The sequence below is a fragment of the Cynocephalus volans genome, chromosome 16, assembly GCF_027409185.1.
Source record: "Cynocephalus volans isolate mCynVol1 chromosome 16, mCynVol1.pri, whole genome shotgun sequence".
NCBI lineage: Eukaryota > Metazoa > Chordata > Mammalia > Dermoptera > Cynocephalidae > Cynocephalus > Cynocephalus volans.
In genome coordinates, this window is record NC_084475.1 from 17,761,845 (window position 1) to 17,785,962 (window position 24,118).

At 53.9% G+C, this 24,118-nt stretch overlaps 1 protein-coding gene across 4 annotated transcripts in view; it reads left to right on the plus strand.

Moving 5' to 3' along the window:
* Nucleotides 1-24,118, plus strand: part of SEPTIN9 (septin 9) — a 148,749-nt gene that overhangs the window by 109,153 nt on the left and 15,478 nt on the right. The window lies entirely within an intron of this gene.

Below are 24,118 nucleotides of genomic sequence, written 5' to 3' on the forward strand. Positions count from 1 at the left end.
CTTTGTGTGGTCACAGCTATCTCTTTGTAAATATTTGGCCAGCTAAGCCGAGTAGTTAAGTTCTCCTGTCGGGAGTTTCTTGGAACATTTTCCCTTTCGCAAGGGGCTTCCCTGACTTCCAGGAGGATTGGGAAGAAATGTGAATTGGCCACCGCTTTCCCTGAAAATCGCTGGTTATCAGCCCTGAGGAGTAGGAGACTCCCGAAGACCGGCTGGAGATCAGTTTCAACCGACACTAGAAGCAGTAACCAAAGATCCCGGGGTGCGGGCACGTTGGCCAGGGAATTTCTGCTGCAGCTCAGGCTTTGGATTCCTGGGATGTGTTTGGGATGTCAGGCTGTTTCTGGGAGCGCAAGGGCAGGAGGGTGTTGCTGGGTGGGGTGGGGGCTGGTATGCATTTGCTTTGCTAGGGAATGGGGTGTGGGGGTGTCTGCACATGGAGGAGTCCACGTCAGTGAGCAAGGACCTGCCTTCCGAGGGGCTTTTTGGCCTAGCTGTGGGGAGGACCCCGAGACTAAAACCCTGCAGCCACCACGGAGCGCAGTGCCCAAGGTCTTCAGAGGCAATGCCTTCTGCACCTAAAACTTCCTTCCAGATGTTCCCTGGGGACACACTGAGTTTCCAGCCTGCTCCCTTCATCCCTGTCCCCACCGCCTTTCCTCTCTGATGTGAAGTGTGCCGGTGTTTTATCAGAGGTTGGGGAGCATCTCTGCTCACCAAGGAAAAGTTTGAAATTCCTTTCCTTGAGAAAAATGTGCCACCCGGAAGTGGGCTGTGCAGTGGGATTCAGGCCTTGGGGACAGCCCCCGCTGGAATTTGGTTTAGATCCCATGCGGAAAAACCCGCTGGAGGAGGTGGAAAAGGGCCTGTTCTCTTGTAGTGGTGCATGAGCTCCCTTCTCATTCATTGCTTTACCTTGAGACTTAACGGGACTTCATGGTGTTTACATAAATGTCATTCTTTTTGGTCAGCTCCTCCTGGCGACCCAGGAGGCTCCCTTTCAGGAAATAGGAAGAAGGGGATGGGGAGCCAGCGTCCATCTGAGTCCTCTATGCAAGGGTGGGATTCTGGCTTCTCTCTCTTCTTCTGGGTCTCTTTTGGGCTAAGATGTGGCTATGGAAGGGGGCCTCTTGTGTCACTCACTGTTTTGAACGTCCATCTCTGGGGACCTGAGTAACGGCTGACTCCTGGCCAACCTCTCCTGTCCCCTGGTCATTTCTGGGTTGGGGCACCTACAACACTGTTGCATCTACAGGTTTGTGCCTATGTTTCCACCGGACCCTGACCCTCATGACCTCTCATGGTGACAGTGACAGGGCCAGTTCACTTGTGCTGTAGGGGGTTGGTCATGGGACATTCATGACTTCTACCCTCGAGGAGCCCAGTTCTAATCAGAAGGCAGAGTGTAGCAAGTACTGGAGTTGGCCCAGTCAAAGATGGCCCTTCTTGGGGCTGGTGGGTCCTTCAGACCCTGGGCCTGTGGGATCATCCTCTGAGTGCCAGATCCACTGCCCTGGACTTTGAGGACAGCGTTCACAAGGATTTCCACCCCAGAAACCCTGTAGCCATTTGGGCAACCAGGGTGTCCTGGTGACTTAGCTCCCCACCCCCTCCCAGCTTTCCCAGCCACCAAGTCCTCCCCAACTTCCTGTTGTGTCACCAGCTGGTCTGTGCTGCTCTTGTCCTCGGGGAGCCTTCTCCAGGCTGGGGCAGAGAACAGCTTCCCAGCCTCAGTCAAAGGTCTCTAGGCTCATTTAAGAAGCACTTCAGGGCCGGCCTGTGGCTCACTCGGGAGAGTGCGGTGCTGATAGCACCAAGGTCACAAGTTCGGATCCTATTATATATAGGGATGGCCGGTTGGCTCACTAGCTGAGCGTGGTGCTGACAACACCAAGCCAAGGGTTGAGATCCCCTTACCGGTCATCTTTTTTTTAAAAAAAAAGAAGCCCTTCAGCGGGGCGGGGCTTCTGTTATCTGATGCTTCCCCCCCCCCCCCCCCCCCGCATATTTCAGCCTTGAGCACCCCTGGCTTTCCCCTCCACCCTGGATGTCTTGGGGTTTCCTCCCTCTCTCCCTGAACACGAAGCCCACCCTAGGTCCCTGGTTGGGGTGGGCTGCAGGGGCTCCCTGCCTGGTCTTCCTCAGTGCCTCGCACCTTAACTTAGGCCTTGATGTCAGCTGGGCTTTGGAAAGATGTGGAGGTGGACATGGCCTGGGGCTGATGGCCCTGTAGGGTCCAGCTTCCCACAGTTGGGGTCTTTAGGGAAGATGCTTCTGGCAGAACTCATAATCCTTGGCTGGGACTCCTTTCCAAGACTTCTGCCTCCCAGTGCTAAGCTTTGATTTGTTTACTGAGCACCATCCTGGTTCCTGGGACAGGTAGGGACCTGTTCTCAGGAGCTCAGCAGAGCCTTAGGAAGCTTTCCCAGGAACGCTTCAGAGGGTGGCGGCTGGGCCGGATCAGCTCTGTGTGCAAGCTTGTTTTATGAGGAATCGGCCGGGAAGCACAGATCTAATTACAGGCTGGCGAGGGTCTCTTGCCCCCACCTGGGACGGTGGGGAGGTTTTCACTCCACGCCCAAGACCTCTGCCTGCCCAGCTTGCAGCAGGCTCATTAGGAGCCTTGTTGGGGCCCGCAGAGCTGTGGGTGGGAAATCTCGCCCACCGTGGCTCCTCACAGGGTGTGGGTGGGCAAATCCCAGGCCAATCCTCTTTGTCTTGTCTTTCATCAACACTGGGGGTCACCCACTGCCTGCTAGGCCCTGAGGGGTGGGGGAAGAGAGGGCGTGGTACCCAGAGACTGGGTTATCAGTCTGAGCTATGCCAGCCCTGAGCCAGGCTCGCTGCAGGTATCTTCAGGGCAGAGTTAATGATCTGCTCACCGGAGCTGCTTCACCCCAGGTGACTCTGGAGCTGGTTTGGGGGGAAAGGGCTGGTCTTGGCTTTGTTGGGGTAGGGGGTGCAGCTCAGCACAAAGGGCATGAAAGATAGCAGAGGCAACAACCCATCTGCCCTCTCCCTGGCCACCCACCTAAATGCCATTTGTAAATGCTTTAATTTGGGTTCAGCAACTGCATCATGGGCAGAAGTGCTCCCAAATTTCTTATCACTCTCCTGAAGCTAGGTACGGGGGACACCCTCTGTGAGACGCTGGCTCCTGAGTGCCCAAGGAGGCACTTGGAACCTCAACTTCAGGTTGGGCTTGGCGGGGAGCCACACTGAGGAAGCCACCGTCACTGACCCTGCATGGCCTTTAGGCAGGAGGTTCCCCAGCCACTGCAGGAGCCTCTCGTTCTCCGCTCCATCCCGTCTGGCCTGCAGCACCCATGGGCCCTGCCAGCCCTCACCCTGCTCTGTGGGTGCCAGGCACTGTTCGTCCAGTGATTCGGTCACCAGAATGGTCATCAGGGAATGGTTGTCCTTGCTGGTGTCCCCAATGGAATGTGAAGGACCCCCTCCTGCCTCCCCAATTCTTATCTCTTATCTCCCAGGTGCCTGTCACCACAGCACAAAGAGATAAGACTTTCCTGGGCCTGAGAGGCCCCCTGAGCAGGAAGGTGAAGTTCCCAGCTGCGGGAGCCACATCCACTGGGCAGATTCAGCCCTGAACATGGCAGGTGCTCTCCCGCGAGGAGGCCCCACACAAGCAGGGACATTGGTGTCCTCTCTGCCTGTCAGTCTGTCTCTTCCACTAGAATTTGTGTTAGGATTGTACTTTATTGATCTCTGTGTCCACAGGGCCCGGACGTCATAAGTGCTGGCTCAGTTAGTGTTTGAATGAATGACTGGTCAGCTCGTGTACTGCAGATTTTCACCTTTTATCCACGTACTTTGTGGTGTCTGTAAACCTAGCTCTAGAGAGCCTTGTAAGAATAGCCATTCTTCCTGCTCTCTCTGCACATGGCCTCCTCGGAGAGTTGTTTAAAAAAAAGGGTGAAGAAGCAACATGTCCTTGGTGATTTGAATACATTCTCCCTGGAGGCAGGGGACTAGACTCGAAGACCCTGGCTGCACCTCCATGCCCCCGTGTGAGTGGCAGAGGTCTCTGAGACTGGATGGGTGTCTCTCTCTGGTGCCTTGTTTGCTGAGGCTGGAGGAAATGCTGCCCGTTGCTGGGGTGTCGATTGCGAGCCCTGAAGACTGATGACAGGTTGGACAGTAGCCCCATTGATGAGTTGGAGTGAGAATCGCTGCCGTTTGTAGCAGGGGGACTGGGTGGGTGGGAGCCAAGGGCGGGCAGAACAGCGCAGACGCGGCGCAGGGCAGGTGGTGTCAGCATCCACCCACATACCGGGGAGGCTGCGTGAGGAGCCGGTGGGAATTCTCGGTCTCTTGGCCACTTGCACCAGGCCCTGCAGTGTGAGAGGGCACAGAACTCAGGGGGGCATGGCCAGGTGCAGACCACATGCTCTGCTAACGTATCGATGTGTGGCTGTTATCCATCTCTTTGTGGCTTTGCCGTCAGTCATCCAGAGCTGGGCACCACTGCTGGTACCAGGCCATGGTGACCAGCACCAGGCTCCCTGATGACTTAGTGAGAGCGTGGCTGAATGTACTAACATGGAGATACCTGATGACAGGGCAGTTCTAAGCCCAGTCCCTGTGGTCTCTGGGGGTCCCAGACTTCCCTGCTTGTCTTCCTGAATTCTGGAATCAGGCACACCTAGGCTCAATCCCTCCGGGGCCGTGTACCTTGGCCAGTTACTTTACCTCTCTGAGGCTCAGGGAAATGGAGACATTAATGATAAGGAGGAAATTTGGTGATGGCTGCCCAAAGCCTGGTACAGATCAACACGCAGTGGCACAGGATTACCTGCTAGTGTCCATAGAGCTGTGGCCCTTGCTCCTGCTGCACATGAGGGCCCCTGTGTCCAGGCCAGCCCAGGGAGACCTCTGCTGAGTCTCCAAGCTCCCAGTGGTCCAGCGGGCCCAGGCTGAGATGGAGCACTGCGTGGACCTTGCCTGGTGACCTGGCTCCATTCCCGGTCTCTCTTATTCCTGAAGGTGTTAGTTAGGTGAACCCCCTGCATGGGAGGCCCAGAGGACTCAGAGCCCAGCATCCCCAGGTCAGTGAAGCAGTGAAGTCACTGTGAAGTGTTTCATTGGTGAGAAAGTGCCTCCTGGAGCTTTCTGCTCTTCCTAGCAAGTAAGTAAGCCTTGGTTATTGTAAACAATTAATTAGAGAATAGACGTGGCTGAAGTTGGCTCATGGAGGCACAGCTGCTCCAGACCACCTTGCACAGGGCCAGGCTGCCCTGCACAGATCCAGGTGCCACGTGACAGCCCTGGCTAGAGCCAGTGTCCCCACAGCCCACCTCGGCCAACCTGAAGGGAGATGGGTTCTATGCCTCTGCCTCCTTCTGAAAGGGCTACTGCACAGTCCCCAGTGAACCCTGGTAAGGGTTGTTGTAACACCCTCCCGCTAGAGTCTTCCGGCATGCCAGGAATGTGTCAAGTTCACAGCAGAAGCCCATTCACATACGCCAGAGTTGCCTTCTGCCCTGCTCTGGTGTTCTCCTCTTGCCTTTCCTCACACAGCAGACCCCCGGGTGCAGCCCAGGTGGGGCACACCTGGGACACACCTGGTGAGGGTAGGGTGGCTTTAGATAGAAGCCTAGAAATCAGGGAAAGTGGGAACAGTGGGGAGCCAGGCGTGGCTCTGATGAGGCTTCTATAGACTTCAGACTGGCTGCTGGTATGGCTGGAAGGCCCCATCCTGTCTGTGTCAGGAGACCTGGGTCCAGGTACCGGCCCCACCTCTGCTACCTGGGCCCAGGGCAAGTCACTGATGGACCAGGGCCAGCGTTTCATGAGGCTCCTGGTTTGTTCTGGCCTTGGCACCTGCTTCCAACATCCTGCTCGATTGGATACCACCTTGCTGCAGTCGTTCAAAATTCAGTGAGGTCAACAGATGGTCTGGGGAGACAGTTGGACACTGTAAAGTGTAAATCAGCTGCCTGGTCCCTGTTTTTCTTACTAACCATGGGGCCTTAGACGTGCTGTTTGTGGTCTCTGAGCCACAGTCTGCTGTCTGAGAAACAGATGAAGGTAGTTACTGATTCATAGGATGGTCGTGAGGATAAGTGGAAATGGAAGATGTCTAGCACAGGACCTGGACGTGTAGAGGTGCCACGTGTATGTCGCCAGCTGCGGCAGCCCAGGGCTGAGTGGTGTGGGTGGAACATGCAAGACTTTCTGGAAGCTTCTGACCCAGTTAGGTGATAAGCACACACCTGGCTCTAAGGTGAGGTGGCCACAGGAGAGTGGGGACTCAGCAAAGGCTCTGTGGCTCAGGAGCATCTGAGATGCGCCTCTGCACTGTCTAGAATTCAGACAGGGGTAGGGACAGCAGGAGGAGCAGGATGGGGGTGGGGGGGAAGCCTTCCAGAAATGGAGCCTGGAGAGGTGGGCATGGGAGCAGAGGAGGGGCATGGGAGGTGTGGGCCCCGCGTGTCCAGGAGGGGGAGGCGGCCCCCCACATGAGCCTCCACTGCGCCGAGCCTGTGCCCGCTCCTGCTGCTACGCTGCCCCTCGAGCCGCGCTGCTGGCCACCCCCACACAGTGTCCCTTGGCCGAGGCCTGCTTCCTGCTCTCCTGGGAAGAGCAAGGCCACTCAGCATAGAGTTCCTCGGCTGTCCCTTCCCATTCTTCCAAATGTCTTGGCTGCTGTCCCAGCCTCCCTGGACCATCCCGTTCCATCTCCCCGAGACTCCTGGGACTTGCCCCAGGGCCAGCCCCCGCCTCATCCGCTCATGTGTTCATTCAACGATGGTTTTGGGGCATTTACTCAATAATGTCGAGATGCTAAGATACCACCACGAATGAAACCCGGCCGGTCTGAAAGAACCTCACGGCCACCTTCTCTCCAGAGCGCAGCCCCGGGCCAGGCCCGCTGTGGGCTGTGGAAGGAGATGCAAACTCGTGGCCTGTCTGTGCGTGCCTCAGTTTCTACATCTGGCTAAGCAGCAGAAATGGCTTCTCTGCTACCAGTTCATAGGGTGATGGGGGAGACGTGACTCAGGGATGGGAGGCTGGTCCCCTGAGGGGCCCGGCTGTCTGGGGTGGGAAGCCCCTCACCCCACGTGTGCTGCTGGCTGCTCCCTGACTCACTGTGGGGCTCTCCAAGGACGGCTGGGGATAAAGAGCTAATTAACACCACGGGGCACTTGGGGACCCAAGTGCTGAAGTTATAATGAAACCTGGAGCAATCTAAAGGCCCTGCTCCCTCTGGGGCCTGTGTCACCCTATCAAAGTGGGACTTAATAGAATTCTCTGTCATGTGGCTTTGTTTTCACCAAGGATTTGGGATATTGGTGGGCTTGGGCCTCTTCCAGGTTGGGAGTGGGTCCCATCTCACTCAAGAAAATCCCTGGGGGCCGGCCCGTGGCTCACTCGGGAGAGTGCGGTGCTGAGAACACCAAGGCCCCGGGTTCGGATCCCATATAGGGATGGCCGGTTCGCTCACTGGCTGAGCGTGGTGCTGACATCACCAAGTCAAGGGTTGAGATCCCCTTACCGGTCATCTTTAAAAAAAAAAAAAAAGAAAATCCCTGGGCGACCCCCCAGCAGTTGTGATCCTTCCCTCCTGGCCTGTGCAGAAGACTCAGCCCTGGAGGTTCCAGGTCCCTGCTGGGCAGGGCCCCAGCCCCCTGTGCTCCCCCAGCCCTCAGCCAGGGGTTGGGGGGCTTCAGGCCTGGGTGCTCACTGCTGCTGCTGTGCACAGCTAGTTCTCAAGCTGGGGGCAGGGTACTGAGTGGGGTGTCTCGGGGTCAGGAAGGGTTTCCCTTTCTCTTCTTGTCCCTGCTGCTCAGAACCCTTGGGGATGAGAGTGGAGCTAGACCTTCCTGGTTTCTTGACTGGCTGTGTTTTTAATCGCCAACCCCTCGCCCCTTTCAGTTTGAGGTTTATGGCTTCCTTCTTTATTTAAAAGGGGCTGCTCCTGGGTCACTCTCCAGCTTAACGGAGTCCAGTTGTGGCACCAGGGCCCTTCTTAAAATCAGTGTGAGACCTTTGTGGCCACTGCATGATGTGAAGAGAGGGACAGGGAAGTAGGGAAGTTACTGGATGAGGAGCATGCCTTCCGCGTCCACCTCCGGGCTGCAGAATTGAAGGGAGTGGGCGTGTGAAAGCTGGATGCTTCGGAATCACCCAGCGATGTTCCTGGACCTGTGATGGGCTGGAGCCTGGGGGATGCCTGTGCGCAAGGGGGACACGGTCCCTGCTTTTGTCCACAGGGGTTGCACGAAGTTCACCAGATCTTTGTTGTGATTTTATAGCTTTATTGAGATATAATTTACACACCATAAAACTCACTCTTGAAAGTATACAGTTCAGTGGCTTTAGTATATTCACAAAGTTATTGTGTAGTCAGGGTTCTCCAGAGAAACAGAACAGATAGGACACACACACACATATATATATATATATATATATATATAGCGAAAAAGGCTTATTATAAGGAATTGGCTCACCTCATAACAGAGGGTGGCAAGTCCCAAGATTTACAGGGTCACATGGCAAGCTGGAGACCCAGGAGAGCCGATGGTGTGGGTCCATGCTGAGTGTGAAGGCCTGAGAACCTGCAGAACCGATGGTGTGGTGGGTCCAAACCGAAGGCCGACCTGGTGTCAGTTCCAGTCCGAAGGCAGGAAAAAGCCCGTGACCCAGCTTGAAGGCTGCCAGGCAAGGAAGAATTGTCTCTCACTGGGAGAGGGTCTGTCATTGTGTTCCATGTAGGCCTCTGTCGGGGAGGAAAATAAAACCTTTTTCTTCCACCCATGTTAGGTTCATTGGCTGGGATCCTGTAAGTTAGACCGACAAAAACAGATTAACAGGAGAAAAGCATACCAATTTATTCAATGTAACTTTTCCATGACACGGGAGAGTTCATAAGGAAATGAAGACCCAGGGAAAGGGTTAACCCTGAGCATTTTATGCAAGATTTGATGAAGAGTGGAAAATCATGGGAAAATGTGGCAGGACGAGAGGGTATGAACTAAGACTAGCAAACTGGGAGAAACTTAGCGAGGCCTGTTTGCTCGGATTCATCTCAGATGTAAGGATGGTCTTCTCTGGGTGCAGGGTGGGCACCTCTCACATGAGCATCCTATGACCTTCTTTAGGGGAGAAGGAGCAAGTCACACAGTCCTTCCTGTAGTGGCCATTTCTTAAATTTCTTCAGCTTAAATTATTTGTTGCACCAGGGCACCCTATTTTGGAGTAGCATGTTCTGAACCCTGTCACCTGCAACTGATTGGACGAGGCCCACCCACATTAGGGAGGGCACCCTGTTGTACTCAGTCTATGGATTTAAATGTTAAACTCGGCTGGCCAGTTAGTTCAGTTGATTAGAGCAGGGTGTTGTAACACCAAGGTCAAGAGTTTGAGTCGGGCCGGCCCCGTGGCTCATTCGAGAGAGTGTGGTGCTGGTAGCACCGAGGCTGTGGGTTCGGATCCTATATGGGGATGGCTGGTTCGCTCACTGGCTGAGCGTGGTGCTGACAACACCAAGCCAAGGGTTGCAATCCCCTTACTGGTCAAAAAAAAAAAAAAAAAAAAAAAAGAGTTTGAATCCCTGTATGGGCCAGCCGCCAAAAAAGAAAGATGTTTACTCACACAGAAACACCCAGAATAATATTTGCCCAAATATCTGGCCACCTGTATCCCAGTCAAGCTGACACAAAATTAACTGTCACAGTTATGCAACCATCACCACCATCTGATTCCAGAACATTTCATCATCCCCAGAAGAGACCCCAGACCCGTTAGCAGTCACCCTCTGTCCTCAAGTCCTGCCACCGCCCCCTGGCACCCTCAAATCTGCTTTCTTTCTTTTTCTTTTAATTGCTTTTCTTCTGTTTGGAACACTAACCTGCTTTCTGTCTCTGTGAATTTGCCTGTTCTAGATACTTTATGTAAATGGAATCATATAGCATGTGGCCTTTTGTGTCTGGCTTCTTTCATGTAACATGTTTTCAAGGTTCACCCACATTGTAGCATGTGTCAGCGCGGTGTTCTTCGTATGGCTAAATACTGTTCTGTTGTATGGATAGACCACTTTTTGTTTATGCATTTATCAGGTGGTGTACATTTGGGCTGTTTTCACTTTTTGGCTATTGTGAACAATGCTGGAATGAACACCGGTGTACAGATTTTTGTGCGGGCATGTGTTTTCATCTCTCTTGGATAACTGCTGGGTCATATAGTAATATTTAGCAGACCAGCCTTTGAGCCATGTGTCCGGGGATGGACCCAGGCCTGGTGGGGTGCAGTGTTGTGCCTGGTGCAGCCAGGGCTTGTGAGCACCCTGCACCTGTCCTGTGGGGCATGTGCTGAAGCTGCTTCTGTGTACAGTTCTTCCAGGGTTGCTCTCACGGGCACTGTAAGCTCCAGGAGGCCAGGGGTCCCTTTGTTTCATCTTGAATCCAGGGCCTAGCTCTCTGGATGAATCAACATTGGATCAATGCAAGGATGGACTGGGGTGGGGGTGCAGAGTAGCCATTTGGGTCTGCAGTGGGTCCTCACCGGGACTTCTGGTTTCCTTTGCTTGCTTGGGGCCCAGAACAAGTCAGAAAGGGGAAGTGGAAAGTTGGTAAGTCTTTTCTGCAGTAGATAGGAGGCATGGGGGGCGGGCAGAGCTAGTTGCAGGGTGGCAGGAAGTGAGAGGGAGGGTGCGGGTGAGTTTGGCATCCCCCATCCTCAGCAGGGGACTGGGGATGGGGGAAGTGACTTTTCTTTTTCTGAGAGGTACATCCCCAAGGCCAGCCTCAGCCAGGGGGACGTGGCCTTCCTGGGGGAAGGAGGGAGGGTGGCCAAGGTCCCTGGAGAGTCACACGCTCCAATGTTTCTGGGCTGTTCTGTGCATCACACACCCACAGAAGTTAAACTGCAAAACAAACACATGCCCATTGAAACCAGCACACAGTGTGTGGAGCGAAGGCTCCCGCCCCTGCCCGCATGTAGGTGTCCACGCCCTCAGCCAGCCCTCATGGGCAGGTCCCAGCAGGCTGTGTCCACTCTTCTGGGAGGTGGCCCAAGAGAGAGCCACAGTCTCAGGAAAGCACCAAGTGAACTGGGCAGGCCAGGCCCCCTCCTACTCCTCTGCTTGACCGGGAGAAATTACCATATGAATGTGGCTCCTTCCCGGAGCCGCTGGAGGAGCGGCCTGGAGGGGACCCGGGAGGAGACCAGTACCCACCCTCCAGGGCCTCCAGGCTCTGCTGCTGACGCTAGCTGTGCGACTGAGCCGCGGGCCACCATCAAGTGGAAGAAGCCAGGCGTTTCCCCCGGGAGGCCACCGCTTGAGTCCCACAGTAGGTCAACCCCAGGCCCTGGGTCCTTGGAAGGAGGAGAAAGAGGGGAAGCAGAGGGTTGCGGGGGGGGGGGGGGGGGGCCTGCAGGATGCGAGCCAGCAGGAGACCCCCATGGACTCCCTCGTTTAGCCGTCTTCCGTTGCCGCTTTTATGAGAACATGTTATTACTGTAGTTCTTGTTACTGTGTTCTGATTTCAAAAGGCACAGCTCATTATCGCAGGGAATGTGTAATCTAAGAAAGGCCTCAAAGAAGAGGATCGGATGCAGTAAAGTAAACAGGAGCAGTCTGTAAGCTGTAAAGTGCTGTACACAGGTCAGCCTTTTGCATCTTTAGTTCCTGACCAAGCTCAGTGTGAGGTCAGGACTTGGTCTTGTACATTTAGGGACTTCCACAGAGCCCTTAGCTGGTTGTCGGGGTCACTCTTGAGTTTGGGCTAGCGATATATCATGTCTCATGCTTTTCATGCTGGATAACAAAGTAATGGACACCAGACACAAGTCGTCTTCAGGCTGTGAAACGTCCAACTCTCAGCTAGTATTGGAAGATTGTAGCTCTTGGCGATGTTTCTTCCAAGCAGTGCCTGGTGACTGGTGGCCTGGCCACTCCATGTGAGGGGACCCTCTCTTCAGCATGGGGTGGAGCTTGGCCGGGGTTTCAGAGTCTGCCTGCTCTGAGTTTACTATGTCTGTTGTGCTCCTCGGAGAGACCTCAGGGGCCCTGAGCCCAGCACTGGGGTTGGGAGTGGGTGGGAATGGGGTTAGTGATTAGGGGCTCTGGCTATAGGCCAGGCAGGCCGCCCAGTCTCTGCCGGACTCCCCTCCCCGCCGACCATTTCCTGAACAAAATTTCCTGAATGGGCCCTCCACCCCAGCTGTCCCAGGAAGTCCAGCCATCCTTCTGCCTCGGTGCTGTGTGGCTCCAGAAGGATGATGGAGACTGGAAGTTGTTTGCATTTCATTCACGTGCTGCCATACACCAAAAGCTGGGGGGTGGGGGAATGGATGCTGGCAAGCCCCGGCCAGCAAGGAACCCGCATCACCTGGATTGGCTGCTCTGGGAAGAGAGGAGGGGCGAGAGGAGAGAGCAGCAAGCTGACTGTTTGTTCATTCATTCATTCACTCATTCATTCACAGCATGTCACTGGGTGCTTCAGATATTCAAGATTTTGTGAACAAGACAGGCCCCCAAGGAGCTCACTGCCTGGTGGGGGAGCAGGTCCTCAGGGGAAAAGAACAGAAGGACCCTATATAGATTAGCCATCCTGGGAAGACAGGGGAGTTCCCAGGAGCAGCAGGGAAGAGAATGTTCTGGACAGGGAGACTCTGTGAGGAGCCTTGTCTGAAGAGCTGAAAGGGAGCCAGGGGGGCGGTGCATGTGTCGAAACTGGAGGGCTGGGCAGGGGCATGGGTTTTATTAACGAAGACTGAGAGCATTTACAGGGCCAGGTACAGTGCTACGTGCTTTATAAATATCTCATTTGATCTTCAGCATTCTTATGAGACAAATGTTATTATCCCATTTCACATGTGAGACAATTGAAGCACAGAGAGGTTAAGTTACTTGCTCAGGATCACACAGCACGTCAGTGGTGGAACAGCATTCCCTGCTCAGGATTCTGTGTTATCCCAGGTGTGATGGAAATCAGTCACAGTTTCAGTTTCACAGTTTCAAGGGAAATGATCAGGCTAATTTACATTTCAAACAGTCCTTCCTGGTGCTTTGAGGAGAATGGCTTGGGGTAGGGGGCATCTATTGGTGGTGGCTTGGATTGTAGGTAGCCATGGAGATGGGCGTCAAGGTGGCCACCTGGAGATATATTGGGTTAAAACTGATAGGACTTTGGGATGGATGGTTGGATTTGGGGTGATGGAAAGGGAGGGACCAAGGGTGCCCCTGGCTTTCTAGCTGTAAAAACTGGGTGGCTGGAGATGCCATTTTCTCAGATGGGGTAGGTGAGGTGGGAGGGCAGGTGGGCATGGTTCAGCCTCTCCAGATGCCTTTCAGACCTGCAGATACCTGGTACCTCTCAAGGTCTCAAGGAGCCTGGCACCACGGGGCCTGGCACCACGGGGCCTCGGGATGTATGCTGAGCCCTGTTGGACTCCTGGGAGCTGTCAGGTTGGCCCTGGTGCGTGAATCTGGACAGAGAAGTTGGCGTTTGGCATTTAACATTCAGGGTGAAGTCCGCTGGGGAGCATGCCCAGTGAGGGGCCAAGACTGACCTTAGGTGAAAGAGCCAGCAAAGGGGCTGAGAGCGAGTAGCCAGGGACAGGAGGAGAGTAGCAGAGTCCTGTGCACGTGCCCAGAGGAAATTCGGGGAAAGGAAAAGTTGGGTGGTCAGGGGCTCATTTCCTGAAACTGTTGGGTCAGAACCTTCTGTCTACAGGTGCATCTGTACTTCATGCCATGTGCAGGCAGGAGGAAGATGAGGGGGCCAACGAGCCTGTTTCTTCCTGGTGTCGGGTCACCCTGGGCTCAGGGTGCTTGGATGCCCTGCCTGCAAGCAGCGTCTTCCCTGGCAGTGTTCCAGAGGTGACAAAAATGTCTGTCCTGATGGGTGGCCAGGCAGATGTCCACACACACTACTTTTTCCTGGGGGGAGCCTGGGGTAAAAGGGCATGTGTGTGTTTCTGAGCCTCCTTGGACAAGCCATTCATCCAGTCACCCACCTGTCCCTCCTTTCATCCAGTCACCTACCCATCCATCTATCCATCCATTCATTTATCCACCCTCCCACCCACCCATCCATACACTCATCCTCTTGCCCACCCATCCTTTTATCTGTCCATCCATCCATCCATCCGCACTCCATCCATCCAGCTACCCGTCCCTCCACCTATCCATCCACACACCCATTCATCCATCCATCCACTCATCCAACTACCCATCCATCCAGCCACCCATTGCTGGGTTGTGCACTTGGAAAATGTGTCATAAGCTTTCATGGGCCTTTCTTTGGCTCATCTGCTCTGTTGATTTGTTTTCCATGGGAGAGCAGAGGGCTGGGGGTGGTGTGGGGTGAGGGTCTTTCAGACATGCAGAGTTCTGAGCAGCTTTGTTGTGAGGTGGGTACAGTCCACGTGGGCTGCCTGCAAAGTTGAGACTGAGGGAGCCTTATAAGGGACCCTGCAGGGCCCTGTCCTAGGGTTTTTCCACTCAGGAGGGTGGGGGGTTGGGAGGTCTGGAAGCAGTGGGCCTGTGGTAGGGTCGTCGGCCTAGGAACCTAAAGGAAGTGGGGAGAGAAAACGACTCCAGCTCTCCCACTCACACCATCCCGGAGCTGGTGCTGCATGGGTAGGGGGCATGATTCAGAAATGGTCTAGAGCTGCTGACCCTTCCCCTCCTTATCCCCCCAACCTTCCCAGACCCTCTGGTGTAATCAGATGGCTGTATGTGGGGTCGGTTGTATGTGAGGTCATTTGGTCAGGCTCCCACTCATGGCCCAGGAATGTGCCCCTCCCTGACTGGCCCCCTCCCAGTCCCTGCCTTCAGCCCCCCACCCCTCTCTGAGGGACCTGGGCTGTAGGAAGCCTTAGGCAACATCCCCAGTGCCTGAGCTGATCTGCTCTGGGGAGGGGAATCAGTCACTTGATCACTTTGTGGGAAAAGCTCTTCTCCTCAGCTCCTGGCAGGGGGACATACTGCTGCACCCTAGAGACCCTTGTCTACTTTTTGTTATTTCAGATGATTTCATAAGTTGGGGGAGGCATAGCCCCCAGCGCCCCCAGCCTCTGTCCATGTTTCACCACCGAGATCTGGTGTGTATCTGCTGACAGCCCTGCTGATAGGAGAAGGAGCTGGGGAGGGAGGGTCTGGGCTCTGTCCTCCCTGCCTTAGGGGGACACCCCTGATAAGAGGAAATTCCACCCAGTTACAAATGGCTAGTTTCCACCCGTCCATGGGGCAGAACTTTTCTTTCTCTTTTTAACTTTGCAGACATTTGCCAAGAACTGAAGGGATCCCTGTGGTCCATCCGTCGGCAGCCACTTTGGACGCAGCAGGCAGGCTGGTGGGGGCTGAATCTTGGGTTTGCTTTGGGGTTAGGGGCTGCTCCTGTTGGAAGGTTCCCTGGGGTAGGAGGAGGTCTGGGGGGCACATTCCCTGATCCTGCTTCTGTGGTGGACCTGCTGCAGGGGCCCAGCTGAGGCCAGGGGGCGGTGGGAAACAAAATAAAAAATAAATCCCCTGACACAGGATGTCGGAGGGCTCATCTGTGGCCTTGACCGCAGAGTAAATTCTATGAGCAGCTTTTAAGGAAGTGAGCAATGCCGGTTGCAGGTTGGAGCCTTCTCTGACCAGAGATTGATGTCTCAACAGGCCACCGAGCCTGGGTGAAAAACTCGGCCAGAGAAGGAGGCGAATGAAAGAAGCAGATGGAGGAAGAGAGAAGGGCCCTTACAGAAGGGGGCGGGGCAGCGGGCGAGACTTGGACTTTGTCCAGATTTGACTTTCCCAACTGCGGCCAAATGAACCATGTTGGCAGAAATGCAGAGTGTCTCGAGATCCTTTCCTCAACCACAGAGAGGGGGTTTGCTATAAAGGGTGTGGCGAAAAGCCGGAGGAGCCTTGGCCAGCAGGAAAAGTGGGCCCACTGTCGGGGCACCTCAGGCACCTCAATGAATGGAGGAGTCCAGATGGGGACAGACCCACCTCTGTGTCCCTCCCAGGTCCTGCAAAGGGCACGAGGTCATGGGGGATCTGCAACCTCGTGGCTCCCCGCGAAAGGAGAAAACAGGGAAGCCGTAAAACTGCGGTTTTGTTTAAGTCCTGTCTTGGAAACGGGAAGGAGCTCCCACTGGGAGACAAATACAGCTCTGAGTGTTTGCAAATCCCCGTCTCTTTCTCTGGAGAGGCCGGGGCCATTGTGCTCAGTTTCTAAGCGGAGTTTCAGGCGGGAGGGCAAAGTCTCAGATTTCTGGCTTCTCAGTTCCTAACCAGACTTGGAGGAGACACTTCCTGCCCCATACAAAGTGTGAAGTGTCATTTGATTTGGAGTCACTTATCAAATTAGATGAGCCGTGAGCACTTAAAAAATCCAGTCTTTGATCCCTGCCTGCACAAATTTGCAAAATTTGGTCATTTATATTCAGTGTTTCCATTTTTAGAAGAGAACAGGAAGTCCCCGGTGACATTTATGGGGAGTATGTAGTGGCTTGGGTAGGTTGACAGGGACACAACACAGTGAAAAGCACAGTTGAGTAAATGGGAAAGGAGCCTGTTTGAAAGCCCTCCAGAGAATGACATTCCACGTCTTCTCTGCCCACCGCTCTCCTCGCCCCACTGTGGATGAATGGCCGCGTGTTCTCTTGTGCACGGGCGGCTCATCCTGCTGCTGCTTGGGGTGGAAGAGACCAGCCGGCTACCACCTTGGCTCTTTTCCTCTCTCCCCTTTGCTTCTCAGACTTTTCCCCCATGGTTAATAATTTTTAGAAATTTCCCTTTACCCTTTTCTAGCTATGGAACCCAGAACTTCCTTGTGTGTATTGACAAAAGTTCACGGAGTGCTGAAAGTAATTTAGAGATGACCTGATTATTCTAAGTTCTCATTAGACTGAGTTATTTTTACTTGGAATCCACAGACCTAGGGGTTCTTAGATAGATCCCTCAAATTGTCCAGATATATTTGTGTTCTGTCTTCCTGGGGACTTTTCTAGGGATAGTCCTTACCTTTCATCAGCTTCTAAAAGAGGTTTGTGACACAAAAATCCCGTACCACTGTATCAGACAGTGTGTTCCTGATGTGTAAGAGACTGCTGTGAATCTGTGTGGAAGTCACGGCTAATAAACATTTGAATAAATGAACTCACGTTCCCGTGTGCCACCACCACCTTCATTCAGACTGATCTCAAGCCTGTTTATCTATCTTTTTGTTTTTTACTAGGTAGTAGATACTCAATAAATATTTGTTGAATGAATCAGTGGTGTGGAATCCACTAGGACCCCAGAATCATTTTCTACCATTATTGCTTATAGCCATTTCTTCAGCATCTCATCCCGGGGCAGTTCCTTCTCCAAGGTATACTTGCCTCAGCATGCGTGTCTGGTTCCAGGCCTCATTGCCTTCCCATTCTCTTTCCTTCACCTGCATTTCCCGAACTGGTTAACAACAGCTTCTCTGTCCACCCACTCACTCATACCAGAAGTGGGGAGTCATCGAGGCCTCTGTGGATCTTGTCAGTTTAACCTGGGGCGGCCTCTTGGAGGTGGAGTTCTCAGATGAGGATGGGCATTTTGGTATCTGCTTGGCAGTGTGAATCCATATGGGAGCTTCAGCAGGGATATGGGGCTGCTTTGCTTCCTTGTTGCAGGCAAGGGGCCTCCAGTGCACCAGGGTTTGCTTCTTGGTGACTCTTATATGGGGGAGACGTGGTAAGAGGAAACCACACATGTCGTACTCAGTTACCGCTGTGGGGAGCGAGCAGTGAGGGTGAGCTAATCTGGTTGCCAGGCAGGGTTCCCCCAGGGTTTAGCTGGGACTGAAGGACTTTGCAGGCACCAGGGAGGTAGGAAAGGAGGGAAGAACAGCTCTGGTCACTCCGTCCCCCTGGCATTACCTGTGTTGGGGACTCACCCACCTTTAAGGAGCTCCTTTGCTGGGAGCAGGGAGCATCAGATGTTTAGGGGCCATGGGTTTGAGGTGATCTGCAGCAGAGGGGTCTGCTGTTGGCTGTGGAGCTGCCAGCAGGGGTGATGTCCCCTTGGTCTGCAGGGCAGCATTCCCCGTGGTCCCAGGTCTGTAGGCTAGGGAGCCTGAGGTGGAGAGCAGCCAGAGACCCCTTTCCTGCATGCATTGTTGAGACTGTCCAGTTGCTGGGACCACCCTGGGTTAGGGTAGAGTGGAGACAAGAAAGTCTTCCTGGCTGGACATGCCAACAGTTTTCTTCCAGAGAGAGGCCTGAAAGGCTGGCAGGGTGGGATGAGTGGCTGATGCCCTGGGTGCCCTGACATCTTGATCACCCTGAGTGGGGTCACCTGGATGTGCTTGGTGACTCTGCCTCCCCTGTAGAGGACCTGTTGGGTGGCCTTGCAGGCATGCATAGGAGGTTGGCCTTGCTTTCTGCCTGGCCACTTTGAGTGGTAATTGAGCAACGTGTGTGTTGGCGTGACTGTCCCAGGTTTTAAGAGCTGGGCATAGGATTGGGATGAGATAATAGGGAATGGCATTGACTTTACTCTGAGAGGTTTGTCCTGGCGTGCAGGCCTGGCTGTCACATGGGTGCCACGTGGCTGCCCCTCTGGAGCAGGGAGCCAAGTGGGGCAGTATCTCAAGTGTCATCAGCCCAGCAGAGCCACCTCTGCGCATGGCCAGCGAGGCTGCTGCTCAGTGAGGGTGGGACTCATGTGGATGTTTCTGGGATGCAGAGCAGGCAGCGAGACGAATGGAGGCGTGGTGCAGAGAAGGGTGGCCCCCAGGCGTAGGTTTCCAGGTCAGGCCTTGCAAGCCCGCTATCTTGAGCCCTTTCCCTCGGCTTCTGGGCTACAAGATGGTCCAAGGTCGGCCCTGGGGCTATGATGAAGTATAAGTGCCCCCAAAATGCATCACACCCCACAGCGCCTCCTCTCTGGGGCTGTCTCCCAGCCAGATGTGCGTCCCACAGCCCCCATCCCAGCAGCCCACAGATGGCAATCTGATTCCATCATCCTTGGCAGACCCTGGGGTGGGGGTAAGAATTTGTCACTTGGTACACATGTCCCCAGATGGTGCTGGCTCAGGGCTGTGTGGATTATAGCCCCTTTCCTCCCCACTTTAGACCCACCATCAACTCTAGAGAAAAGATAGGAAGGAGGGAGCAGGTCCCTTAACATGGGCAGAAGTAGGGGCAGTCTCCATCACAGGCCCGGCCACCAACTGCCACAACCTGTGGGTGGTGAGGACTCTCCTGCCAGGGCGTGGCAGAGGCCTGGACATAAGGCCTGGTTCGGAATGGGAACCTGCAGAGAGAAACTGTCAAGGTGTCCTTCTACAGGCACCTCCGTCAGGTTGCCACTCCCAGAAACACCCTTGCTGGAGATGACAGGGCCACTTCCTGGGCACTGCCGGGAAATACCAGCTCAAGGACCCTAGGCCTGAGTGTTGGAGGACAGATGCTGAGCTGTAAAGCCAGCTTGTGGGCACTCGTGGGCACAGCTGGGCTCTTTCAATCCAGCTTCACTAGAAGTGGCTTCTTCCTCTTTCCCTCCCTCCCTTTCTCATTGAGATTTAATTCCCATACGATGCAGTTTACCCGTTTAGAGTGTCCAGTTCAGTGTCATTTATTCACAAGACTGTATAACCATCACCTCTGTAATTCCAGAACATTTTCATCACCCCAGGAGGACACTTCATGCTTGTTAACAGTTAACTTCCCTTTTCCCCTGCCCCTGGCAACCACTAATCTACTTTCTGCCTAGGGATCTGCCTATTATGGACATTTCATATAAATGGACTCATAAAATATTTTGTGTCTGGCTTCTTTCGCTTGGCACAGTGTTTTCGGGGTTCATCCGTGTTGTAGCATTTACCTACTTCATTCCTTTTTATGGCTGAGTAATATCCCACTGTATGGATTTACCACATTTTGTTTGTCCATGGGTCTATTGACGGACGTTTCCAGTATTTCTTAAGTAGCTACTTTGTGCCACTCTCTGGGCTAGGACTTGAGGGTACTACTGAGCAAGCCAGAGCCTTGGGCTTCACGCAGCTTGCAGGGTGGGGTGGGTAAGGTCAGGAGATGCATGGCCTGCTTCCCAGACGTGCAGCCCAGGCACAGCAGGGTGGAGGGACCTGCAATGGGTCACTTGGAGCCAGGGCCAGAGCCCAGGGCCCCTGGCTCCCAGTCGCAGAGCAGGGACGGAAGCTCTGCACCTTGCTTTGACCGTCAGATGACCTTGTCAATGACTGTCCAGATCAGAATCTTTCTGAGAATCAACCAGGGTGCCATTAATAATTAGGTTGGATGCCCAAAAGAATTGAAAGCAGGGACTCAACTGTACATCCAAGTTCATAGCAGCCTTATTCACAGTAGCCCAAAAGTGGAAGCACCCCACATGCTCATCAGCAGGTGAATGGTTCATCCATATGGTGGAATATTGTTCAGCCTTGAAAAGGAAAGAAATTCTGACACATGCAACGTGGATGTACCTTGAAGACATTATGCCAAGTGAAAGAAGCCAGACAGCCTTACGTGAGGTCCTTAGAGGAGGCAAATTCAGAGAGATCGAAGGTAGAATAAAGGTTTCCAGGGACAGGGGAATGAGAAGTTAGTGTTTCATGGGTACAGAGTTGCTAATTAGGATATTGAAAAAGCTCTGGAAGTAGATGGTGGTGACGTTTACGCACCACCGTGAATGTACTTAATGCCACTGAATCGAATACTTAAATATGATTAAAATGATCAAAATTTTATGTAAATTTTAGCATAATAAAGAAAATAATTAGGCTGGAAGGAAAGCATAAACCAGTATGTAAGGTCACTCAGCCCGGGGTGGACACTTGGGCTGTCCTTCCACGGAGGAGGGCAGTGGGGTGGCAGGTAGTGATGTCTCCTCTTCCTGGGAGTCTGGGGAAGAGAGAGGCTGCCCCAGGGTCCACGGCCGACCCAGAGCAGACCTGGCATTCCCTCCTAAGGGTGTGACTGGGAAGGAGGGAGCCCGACAGTTTGTTCTGTGGTCCAGGGAGGGGGAAGCTGCTCCTCCAGATCTTTTCCCAAGGTCTTTCCCAAGCAGGATTCAGGGCAGCCAGGAGCAGTGAAAAGAGGCAGGCAGTGCTGTGTGCCCTTGGATTCGTTACTTAACTTCTCTGAATTCGTTTTCCACTTTTAAAAAAATGGGTTTCCTTTTTGCTGTAATCCACCGATGATTGTGTAGTGTCATCTTGAATATGAACGTGGAAACATTTTTCTGTTAAAAGCTTCCTTTTGGTATTAATAGTATTTGATGAAGTTTGGGTATGAAACAAAAATTCAGGTGGCAGGGCCATGGGAACGCGAGTGAGGCCCTAGCCCCGGGCAGAAGTCACTGGGCCAGGTGGATTGGACACAAATGGGAGAGGGGGAGGGGCTAAGAGCAGGCTGGCCCAGCAGTGTCTCCCTGGGGCAGCTGTGGCTGTGGGTCTGTCACTGTGGAGGAGCTTTGGGCCAGCCTGGGGCAGCAGAGCCCCCCTCCCCCCCCCGCCCCCAAGTACCAGGCCCTTCGGGGCAGGTATGTTCAGCTCTTACCTCCAACTTACTGTGGAAATGTCCTCAGGCCCCCACTGTTCCCACCTGGCTAGGCTGTAGAACCCCGGGGGCAGTGCTGCGGCCTCCCTGTCCTAACCTGCACCTAATGTACATCTGTGGTTGGGAAGGGCCACTGTGGGTAGACCAGATGTACTTCTCACCCTCACCTGGCCTCCCACTGTATGTGGGGGGCGGGGGGGCGGGGGCGGGGACAGGTGAATGGGATTAGCAGAAGAGAACAGCCCCCTTTCCCCCAGCCCAAGGGGTGACTCACAAAACCCCATTCAGACCAATTCCAAGATCCCTCGCTTTCCGCAGCTGGTGTGTCGGAGATCAACATTGGGCAAACCACAGTGAAATTTAGAAATCCGTTCATTCCACAAGTATTTATTGAGTGTCCTCCCCATGTAGAACCCTGGAGACACAGTGCAGATCCAGGAAGGTGTCTTGCCATCCTTGCTGGAGCTCATAGTCTCTGTGGGGGACTCGGATATTGATCAGATATCACAGAAGTGAGTGAGAGGTTTCAGGGTTGACAAATGAAAAAAAAAAATCACTCTGTGGACCTCAGGTTCCCCATCTGTGTATCTGCACTGTTCAGTATAGTTGCCATTAGCCACATGTAGCTCTTTATATTTAAATTAATCAAAATTAAATAAAAAATTCAATTCCCCAGTTTCACGTGCTCAGAAATCGTATGGGAATGCATTATGGAAGTTCCTCAAAAAATTAAAAATAGGACTGCCGTATGATCCAGCTACTCCACTTCTGGGTAAATACCCAGAAGCATTGAAAGCAGGGTGTTTGCACACCCATGTTCCTAGCAGCAGTATTCACAGTAGGCAAAAGGTGGAAACAACCCAAATATCCGTGCACAGATGGGTGAATGAAATGCAGTATATACGCACAAGGGAAATTATTCAGCCTTAAAAAGGAAGGAAATTCTGACACATGCTACAACATGGGTGGACCTTGAGGACAGCATGCCAGGTGACCTAAGCCAGTCACAAAAAGACACATTCTGTGGATTCCACTCACATGACGTCCCTAGAGGAGTCCAACTCAGAGAGAGAAAGTAGGACAGGGGTTGCCAGGGGCTGGGGGAGGCGAGGAACGGAGAGTTGTCGTTTAATGGGTAGAGTCAGAGTTTTGCAAGGTGAATAGCTCTGGAGATGGGTTGCAGAACAGTGTGAATACATTTAACACTACCGAACTTACCGTACACTTAAGCATGGATAAGATGGTAAATTTTATCACAGTTACAAAGAAAAGTCACCTGTGGCTGGTGGCTACCATATTGGCTAAGCACAGGCATGGTCATTTCCGTCATCCCAGATGGTGGAGCAGCCGGTCTTGACCATCTCTTCCAGCCGGCTAAGCCGCCCTGGAGTCCTGGGACCGGGCCCCTGGTGGCTTTCCATGGAAAGCAAGGATTCAGTTCACAAAGTGTCTGTGGGCAAGGGGTTTTTGATATTCCCTTTGGAGTCCTGAAGGCAGACCCCAAAGCCAGGCAGGTGTGGAGGGAGGGGACCCTGTATCTCTGCTCTTTGTGCTTCCTGTGGGCGACCCAGTTGCCTACAGAGTTGCCTCTCTGAGGATGTGGTTGCAGGAACAGGCCCTCACCTGTGCAGGAGGCCAGGCGCTTCCCCACGTCAGTGCACAGGGTGGGGCGCGTCTGTGTTTTTATTACTGCTTCTCAGGGCCCCTGGTGGGCGGGCTATTGGGTTCGCTTTGAGCTTCTGCAGCGAACACTGGTGCCAGTGGAGGGGGCCGGCTGCAGCCCAGGCCGGACCCTCCCTCGCTCTGGGCTCCCAGGGCCCATCGGGGGTGGTGAGGGAGAGTCCAGGGCGCAGCACCTCCCCCGGGTCCTGCTCGGGAAGGGGTGAGGGATCCTGGAGGAGGGTGGGGGTGGCGCCCACCCCAGGGCTGGGCAAAATGGCTCCTAGGCCCACAGACAGATGGAAGCAATTTTCGGTCACGTGGTCCGGGCTGAACTGCTGTGCCCCGCAAGGCAGGGCCCCATGCCTGTCTCCAGGAAGCGGCCCTAAGCCACGTGTTCCAGGGCCAGATGCAGCACTGTGTCTTTGTTTATTTAAAGATGCTGGAAACCCCGGGGAGAGTATTTCTGAAGAGGGAGCAGAGCAAATGCCTCGAAGCCGCGCAGGGCTGCGTTTCCCGGCTGCGCTGGGGGCAGACAGCGGGCGCTGGGGTGGCCTCAAGTGGCTCTGCCTTCTGTTACTGTGAGGAGTGATGTGTGGGCCCCCCTGGCCATTCCTGCCATTTTTATACACATTATATTGTTCGTTCTTCCTCCAATTCCATGAAGGAGGAATTATGGTGCCCCGAAGAGGCTGAGAAAACAGGGAAGTCACCGATCCAGGAATCATGCTGCTCATGGGGTGAACCCCCCACACCCCACATTCTGCAACTGACCTGGGAGGTGAGGGCAGGAGACGGTGCTGTCCGTGGGTCTCTCTTGGGCCAGCAAAATAGCATCAAGGGTGACAGGAGCAGGGCTACAGGGCTGCAGAGGCTGAAGCCCGTGGGGGACCCGACCTGGGGGCTTAGCCAGGTGGGCCAAACCACCCTGGGCTTCCTGAGCTTGGTC